At 41.4% G+C, this 9,318-nt stretch overlaps 1 pseudogene; it reads right to left on the reverse strand.

Annotated features, from left to right (window-relative positions):
* Positions 1 to 268: 268 nt before the first annotated feature.
* LOC116633623 lies at positions 269 to 5,650 on the reverse strand (annotated as a pseudogene).
* Between the last annotated feature and the right edge of the window lie 3,668 nt (positions 5,651 to 9,318).

The raw sequence follows: 9,318 nt of genomic DNA on the forward strand, positions 1-9,318 counted from the left end.
ATAAATTCTCTTTGGAAGCATCACAAATACTTTATTCTGGTTGTTTCCTAGAAGATACTGTTTCTCATTTCCATTTCTAGCCCATTGTCTTCTAGATCACATTTTCCCTGGAGATCCATCTTCCTTGAGTTGAGACATAGCAATCCAATTAAATCACTGTTAAAAATTGGTTGCTTATTAAAGGACTGTCACCTCAAGTAACCTTTGCTTCCTTCTGTCTTCTCCCTTCGCTCCTAAAACTTAGGAAGTTAGGGTGCTTTGTATGGACTCAATATTTTGGCCTTTCCACCTTAAATCTCATATTACCAACCCCGTTTATGTCGGCCTGAATTTCAATTTTTTTTTTTTTTTTTGAACAGGTCCCATTCCTTGGGCGTCCTGGTCCAGATAATGCCTCCTTCTTGCATGTAGAGCATCGGAAAAATCATGGAGGATTTCATACCTCCTGCCTGAGTTTGCCATTGACCTTTGGCCAGAGCTTCGGGTTGTGAGGGCCAGGGATCTTCTCTTTGGGCACAAATGAGCTGATGGGGCTGAAAACCGTGAAGCTCATGGCCAGGGCCAGGTCAGCCCCTTCTTGCACTCGTCCTGCACATTGCTGGTGGTCATATCCATGGCAAAGCTGGCCACATAGTCTGTGGCTGTGGCCCCTGGGAAGACGCAGCCACGCTTGCCCACCACCACACCAGCTCGAGCTCCAGGGGCAGGCTGAGGCTGTAGGCGGGCTGGAGGATGGCCAAGCCCTCGCGGGCGTAGGTGGTGGACAGCTTCGGGAAGAGCACCCGCCCGGCTCCGAACTGCTCTCTGCAGCTCCACGGTGTGGTTCACGTAGTACCTGCCCACAGACGCTGTATTCTTCCCCAACTCCTGGAAGCTGGACAGCTGCCCACAGGCTGCCAGGGCTCTGGCCCGTCGCCCCTGAAGTCAGCTGATTTTGCCAGGCCGGGTCACGTGACACGAACGCCTACGGCGACCCAGAGAGGACGAACTACCTTAGGACGTCTCGCGTGGCGTTCCGCGGGCGAGTAGCGTCGCGGCGCTCGGCCTTCTAGGAGCCACGCTCCAGCGGCCTCATCACTCCCGCCTGATACCTGGAGAGAGGGAAGGCTTGGGTTCCATAGTATCTCCGTTTGTTCTCAGGTTTGAGGATGGCTGGTCTTATTTATTTTTTTTTTTCTGGTAATTTCTCAATCTCTCAAATTTTCCTCCTGCTCTTAATGATTCTCCTTTCTCTCTACTCCTTCCCAAGAGGGCACTTGGGTGCAGAAGGAAGCTTTTATATCCTGGGGGCAGTGGGGAAGGGGCATCCGGACCATAGCTCTTCTCCACTCATCGCACTGATGTCCAGCCCGCTACCACGTCTGTGGTGCCAGTCTCTGTCCTTTCCCCCCCCCTTTTTTAATGATTTTATTTATTCATTTGAGAGAGAGGGACAGAGAGAGCACAAGCAGGGGGAGAGGGAGAGGGAGAAGCAGACTCCCCCGTGAGCTGGGAGCCTGACGTGGGGCTCGAACCCAGGACCTTGGAGATCATGACCTGAGTGGAAGGCAGAAGCTTAACCATCTGGGCCACCCAGGCGCCCTGCCAGTCTCTGTCTTTGCAGGTAGACTGGCTCACCTGGTTTATCAACTGTCCTGAGCTGGTCTCCACTGAGGTGTGAATTGTCCCACTATGTGTGTGTGTGTGTGTTTAAAGATTTTATTTATTTGACAGAGAGAGACACAGGGAGAGAAGGAACATAAGCAGGGGGAGTGGGAGAGGGAGAAGCAGACTCCCGCTGAGCAGAGAGCCCGACGCGGGGTTCGATCCCAGGACTCTGGGATCATGACCTGAGCCGAAGGCAGACGCTTAACGACTGAGCCACCCAGGTGCCCCCCACTGTGGTTTTGAGGAGTGTTCTCTTGATGATTTCTTTCCTCACCACTGCCTCTAACGGTGCGGTTGCTCTTGGCAAAACTCCTGGCCTCTTCTGTAGCCCAGCCTTTCTGTACCTGTCAGATGGAGGCGTAGTCACCTTGTATGACTGCCCTCAGGCTTTCCTGCTTAGGTACCTCCCTCACTAATTGCTGTTTTGCTATACTCAGGCCATGCTGGATATTGTACTACTCTCTATTGAGTTTCTTTAACTGACTGATGATTCCCCAGACTAGGCCCAGGGAAGAATCAGCTTCAAGATTTTTAGATCTATCCTTTCCTTCCCTCCAATGTGCCCAAGTGTGTTTCTATCACGTCTGCTCCCCCTGGAGGTCTTAACTCCAGGACACTTCAGTCTCAGTGTGTCAGTCAGGGTATTGGAAGACCTAGAGATGGCATACTGAAATTGGGCAATTTCAGAAGAGTTTAATAGAGGGACTATTTCCTAGGGTGTGAGGAAACCACAGACAGTGCAGGACTCAGGCTAGAAACAGCAGGATGGCCAGGCAGAAGTTGGGGATCCTTGGTGGATGAAGACAGCCTGTGTCAATCCCACATGGAAGGAGATAGTAAGTATCCTAACTACCTTTTCTCCTCCTGATCTTTTCTAGATGCTCCTCATTGGCTGAATTCAGTAAGAAGCCAGAGCGAGGAGAGCCTGTTAATGCAGCCCATCCCTTGATAGAATCCAGCCAGTCTCCTGGGCCATGGAGCAGGTGGAGAATGGATCTGAAAGGGCAAGTGGAATATACCCAGCTGACTCAGCTTCCTGGAGGTACAGAGAAAATTCTATGTGTGTTTGTGTGTGTTTGTGTGTGTGTGTGTGAGAGAGAGAGAGAGAGAGGAGTAGAGGAATGCTCACAGAAATTATTGACTGTAAAGAAATGTTACTGATGGAGCACTTGTTTTACATGTAAGTTATACATTGTAAGAACGAAAAGTCTGAGGCCATTACACAGGATCGTATAGCGGTGTGGGACTATAGCTTGTCCTTTGTAGTTCTTTTTCTCACCACCAGTCCTGGTAGCTAGCACAGAGGAAATATTCAGTAAGTATTTATTAATGTCTTTTTGTACTAGGGAAACAAATCCAAGGTCAGGATGTGTTTACACAGTGTGATGGTTAATTTTATGTGTCATCCTGATTGGCTAAAGGATACCTGGTGAAACATTTCTAGCTGTGTCTGTGTTTTTGGAAGAGATTAGCATTTGAATCAGTAGACTGAGTAAAGATCTGCCCTCACGCACTAATGGTGAGGACCCATTCTGTTGAGGGCAGAGAGGAGCAGAAGGGTGAAATCTCTCTCTTCTTGAGCTGAGACTTCCATCTCCTGCCCACTGACATGGGAGCTCCTGGTTCTTAGACCTTCTGGCGATGGGACTTACACCAGCATCTCTCCTCCTGCCCCTCAGGCCTTTGGCCTTGGACTGCATTATATTCACTTTCTTGCTTCTCCAGCTTAAGGATGGCAGATCATGGGACTTCTAGACTTTCATAATTGTCCCTGTTAATTGCTGTAATAAATCTCCTCGTATGTATATCTCTTTGTATCCTATTGGTACTATTTCTGTGGAGAAGTCCAATGCACAGTTTAGTTAGTTGAGTGTTCTCTAAATTGGACTGATGGCTATTAGAACTCCTCTTTCGGCAGTGATTATCCTTGTTCAAATAACCTGATTGCTTATTTAGTCAAAGAAGAGTGTCTTCAGAATGTTGCCTAAAATGTGCCTTTTCTTTGTTCTTTCTTTAGCAGAATTTGTCTATTTACAACTCTTTTTTTTTTTACAAAAAAAAAATTGTTTTGTTTTGTTTTAAAATTTTTCCTCCCCTCCTGTTTCCAGAGCTCTGCCCAGCTAACTTAAATGAACAGTGATGCTGCCTCTGCTCATCTTTTTCTGTCTTTAGAAACAGCCACATGATGTGATTCTCTAGTCATCCTTGGAGATAATCTCCATGATCAGGCTTTGTCTTCTAACCTCTGCTGATCTTGGCGGCCATCCTGGGAACCCTCTTCACATTTTCCATGTCAGCCTGTTTCTGGTCTAGATGGGTATTAAGGATGTGGGATGATTATACACTCTACTGCCTATTACATAGCTACCGTATTATAGAGCTTGCTTTTAAAATCTATCATGGGATATTATTTCTAACATATTTTTCTCATTTCTTTCCTTACCTAAGTGTAGAAATCTTTAAAAAATTTCTGTTAAAGTACATTTTATTTCAATCTGTGTGTACCACTTATTTTAGACCTGTAAACATAATATTATTTCTCATGTAAAATGTAGTCCAGGAGCAGCAAACTCAGTTACTGTGAGGGTCAGTCAGGTAACAGCAGTGTGTGAAGCTGCCAGATTGGAGAAAATAGAGTGATGTTGGGATTCTGGAAAGAGGAGTGCATGCTTTACCTAAAGGTATTAAAATTTAACTTAAAGACAAAAATGTTTTTCTGGCAAAAATCAATTTAAAAGTTGTCTGCAGGCCTGACTCAGTCCCTGACTTAAATCACTAACAAAAACATTAATAACATGGAGGCTTTATTGACATTCTTGCTCATTTATTCATTTAACAAACATTTATTGGATGCTGCAGAGTTCCAGGCATCCATTTAGGTATTGCTCCTCTAAATAGAAATACTAATACTAACATTAATACTGATACTAAGAATGTGTCTTTTGATTCTCAGGTTCTCTGGCTCTAGTAAAACAGGTGGAAAAATGAATGTCTAATTATAGAACTATGTTGGGGTTTCCAGAGAGCTTGGGAACCTAAAAGAGGGGGTGGGTGACACTTGAGGACTTAATGCTTAACAGAAGAGCTAATCTCTTGCTTAAATCTCAAAAAATACATTTATGGACTTGGGAATGTGGGAAAGAGAAGTTTGAGAAAGGTAGACAGGAAACAGATTTCGAAAATCAGCAAGTCAAACAGTAATATTTTTCAAGAGATTTACATGTTTAGAAATGTTTGTTACATCTGTTAGGGTTGGTAAAATTTTAAAAAGTATTTCTTATAATGCCGGGGATAGTTCATTCTAGGTTACATTATTCTAAGGTTTTTTTTTAATTGCTCATTAAAAAAAATATTTATTTATTTGGGAGGGAGGGAGAGAGAGAGAATGAGCGGTGGGGTGGGGCAGAGGGAGAGAGAAGCAGACTCCCTGCTGAGCAGGAAGCCCACCACGAGGCTTGATCCCAGGACCCGGAGGGAGATCATGACCTGAACTGAAGGCAGACGCTTAACAGACTGAGCCACCCAGGCGCCCCTCTAAGGTTTTTTTTTTTTTTTAAAGAATTTTTGTTCTATAACTATTCATAATTAAGGTTAAATACTGGTCTTTCTGGAATATCAGGAAATGCTAACTAGCGGGCTAAGGGAAAAAAAGTGAAGTGATGCATCCTGTGTACTATTACCTTTTTGGAGTTTTATAATGTACACACTAAATGCCCTTTTGCCCCCTTTTTTGTTCCAAACCTATTAACATTTTGTGAACAGTGTTCTGTGGAACAGCAATTTATAAGATGCTGATCTGCCTTATAACAATATAATTATTGAAAAATGAAAAGGTATTGTCACCCAGGGATATTTGGGCTACCCTGCTCCCAACAATAGTCAACTTTTAATTCTTCTGCTAGTAGCAAAAACTTACTGAGTACTTTACCAGTTCATTCTTCCACTGAATTAACTTTTTATGAAAGAAGTTTGAGTAGTTGTTTTCAAAATGATATAGCACCATCTGTTAAATAAAGCCAAATGAAAGGTATTTGCAATGATTATATAATAGTTTTGTAATAATGATTAATTGTGCCCCAGTGTTACCAGAGGCAGGTTTAGGTAATATCTTACTAGATGACTGCTATTGCAAAAAAGTATAAATAAAGAAGAGAGATATTGTTGAGTATTGCAGAGTATCCACTTAATAAAATGAAAATCGGGTCTCTGCCTCCCAAGTGAAAATGTGCATAAGGGCTATGGAATCACTAAGAAGATAATGTGTGGATCTTCAGGCTAGTAGGGCTTTTGAAACAGAGCTAAATGACATTTTAAGAAGTATAATGAAAAGTGACTACTTTCTTTTAACTTTGGTAAGCACTGTTCAGTTTCTTTGCCTTTTTATTTGTTTTAACATTGTATAGATAATTGGGGTTGGAAGTTAACCTGTAAAGAGTCTGTTTTCAGTAAGAACAGTATCTAAGCCTCGGGACACTTGCTTACCCATATTGTTCTTAAATCTCTGCAGAAAAAAGCGAGGGGATTCTCCCTAGAGATTTTTTCTTTTGCAAATGACCTGCTGATCTGTGCAGGAGTAGGAGACAGCGAACACCAAGGTCTTTTTAACACTCAGGTATGAGCAGCCAGGATGGACAAGAATCAGAGCAAAAGAAACCAAAACTCACTTGAAGAAGTTGCATTCAACTTTGTTTGAATATCAAAAAGTGAAAAACACCTGAAAGCCCATTGATAGAACACTGGTTAAATGTATTAATGCATAGACAAGAAATAACTGAGCATTAAAATGAATGAGGTAGATCTTCACATACTGAAGAAAAATATTGGATTTATTAGGGAAAAAAGAAAAAGAAAACAGGTACAGATCAAAGTGTCAAATATGTTCTTCATTTTGTCTTTTTTTTTTTTTTTTCATTTTGTCTTTAAAAAGATGTAGAAGAATACATGGGCCTGGGATATTTCTGAAAATATGCATTGAAATGTTGATGATAGTTATCCATGAGGAATGAGACATGTGTCTGAGTTGAGAATAAAACTCACTTTTAAATGTATAAACCTTTCTTGTGTGTGTGTGTGTGTGTGTGTGTGTGTACACATTTTATGGAGTTACTATTTTGTAAAAAAATAAAAGCCAGGTAGACCATGAATAAGTGAATTTGGTGGTGGTGTTGAGCTAGGCATCAGGAAGAGGTTTTCAGCTGTGTACACTGGATGTCCATTCCCATAAACTTCATGAGCATTCCTAGGAGAGGCTATTGAGAGCAATAGAGAGTGAATGAATGGATTGTGGAATCAGGTAGATTCCAAGTAGAATAGGTTTGAATCTTGACTTTTATAAGCAGTAATAAACAACGTGGCTGAACCTTGACTTCCTCATCTGTAAAATGGAAATAGTAATTCGTGCTTTGTGTGGTATTATGAAGAAAGTGTCTAGTACAACGCCTGCTGTTACGGTTTCTATGTAACGGATTACCATCTTGCTTTTAACTATTTTAAATTTTATTATAGTGCTCTCATGCAATATGCCATTTTTTTTTCTTTTCTGGATATCTGGAACAGGGTAGTATATAGTATCTGGTAAACTTTTTTTTTTTTTTAAAGATTTTATTTATTTATTTGAGAGAGAGAGAGAGAGCATAAGCAGTGGGGAGGGGCAGAGGGTGAGGGAGAAGCAGGCTTCCCGCTGAGCAGGGAGCCTGATGTGGGGCTTGATCCCAGGACCCTGAGATCACGACCTGAGCCGAAGGCAGATGCTCAACCACCTGAGCCACCCAGGTGCCCCTATCTGGTAAACTCTTAACATATAATATTTTCTCTACATTTTTTTTTTCAAGTGGAGAATAAGTCTATTATCTTTGTTATACTTTGTCCCTGGATTATGCATCTTTGCCCAAGAATATCTTTCGATAGCTAGCCATCCAAAATTATGAGTCCTAGGACAGATCTTTCCTTCTTTACCTCTTTTCTCTCTTCCTTCCTTGCTTTTATATCTTTCTAACCTCTGCTTTGGCAGAAATGCTACCTGGAAATCCATTTTCATTTGAGATTTCTGCCCTGAGAAACTATGTGAAAATAATCTATTCCTGAGATACATTTTTATTAATTTTTACATTATAGAAAAACCATCCCAATACCTTGGGAAATCACATTTTCCAAGAATACACCCATAGGTTTCTCGCTCTCTTTTTTTTCCTGTATGTGCCTCTATCTGACATCCTGAAAAATGGATTGATCACATTAAGCATTTTACTAAGATCTTATAGGATGCATGTGATGGTCTGTTTTGTGTGTCAGCTTGGCTAGGCAATGGTACCCGGTTATTCAATCAAATATTAATCTAGATGTTGCTGTGAAGATATTTTGTAGATGTAGTTAATATCTACAATCAGTTGACTTTAAGTAAAGGAGATTATCCTGTATAATATGGGTGGGTCTCATCGCATCAGTTGAAAGACCTTAAGAGCAAAACTAGAGTTTCTCTGAGGAAAAAGAAATTCTGTCTGTGGATGCAGCCTCAGCTCCTGCCTTAGAGTTTCTGGCCACTGTCATGCCCCATGTCTGTAGACTCCAGATCCCAACAAGACTTGTTCAGCCAGATCCTACAATTGCAGAAGCTAATTCCTTGAAATAAATCTCTTAATAAGAGGTGTGTGTGTGTGTGTGTGTGTGTGTGTGTATTTATTGGTTCTGTTTTTCTGGTGTAAACTTGACTCATATAGATGATTTTGGTACTGAGAGTAGAGTCTTCTGTAGCAAATACCTAAAAATGTGGAAGTGGCTTTGGCATTGGATAATGGGTAGAGGTGGAACGCATTTTGAGGTGCATGATAGAAAAAGTCCAGATTTCTTTGAAGAGACTGTTGATGGAAATGTATAAGCTTATTTGGAAATAGGGTCTTTGCAGATATAATTAAGTTAAGGACTTTAGGATGAGATTACTCTGGATTTAGAGTAGACCCTAAATCCAATGACTAGTGCCCTCACAACAGAAAGGAGAGGAAGATTTGAGACACAGAGGAGAACACACAAAGAGCAAGGCCATGTGAAACTGGAGGCAAAACTTGGAGTAATGTTTGTACAAGCCAAGGAATGTCAAGGACTCTGACAGCCACCCGAAGCTATAAGAAGCTATAAGCTGAAATAGATTTTCTCTCCAAGCCTCTAGAAGGAACCAACCAGCTGATACCTTGATTTCTGACTTCTGGCCTCCAAAATTGTGTGAGAATAAATTTCTGTTCTTTTAAGTCAGTTTGTGGTATTTGTTATGCAACCCTGGAAAACTAATACAGTGTATATTTCAAAAAGCCAAAATACTTATATTTTGCTCCCAAGGTATATATTGTTATTTTTAAAGTTTTTAATTCCAGTGTAGTTAACATACAGTGTTATATTAGTTTCAGGTGTCCAATATAGTGAGTCAGCAATTCTGTACAATACTCAGGGCTCATCATGATAAGCGTGTTCTTGATCCTCATCACTTATTCCACCCATCCCCCACCCACCTCCCTTCTAGTAACCATCAGTTTGTTCTCTATAGTTAAGAGTCTGTCTTTAGGTTTTTTTCTCTTTTTTCCCCTTGTTCATTTGTTTGGTTTCCTAAATTACACATATGAGTGAAATCATATGGTATTTGTCTCTTTCTAATGGACTTATTTTAGTTAGCATAATACTCTC

Source organism: Phoca vitulina, unplaced genomic scaffold, assembly GCF_004348235.1.
Source record: "Phoca vitulina isolate PV1807 unplaced genomic scaffold, GSC_HSeal_1.0 scaffold8, whole genome shotgun sequence".
NCBI lineage: Eukaryota > Metazoa > Chordata > Mammalia > Carnivora > Phocidae > Phoca > Phoca vitulina.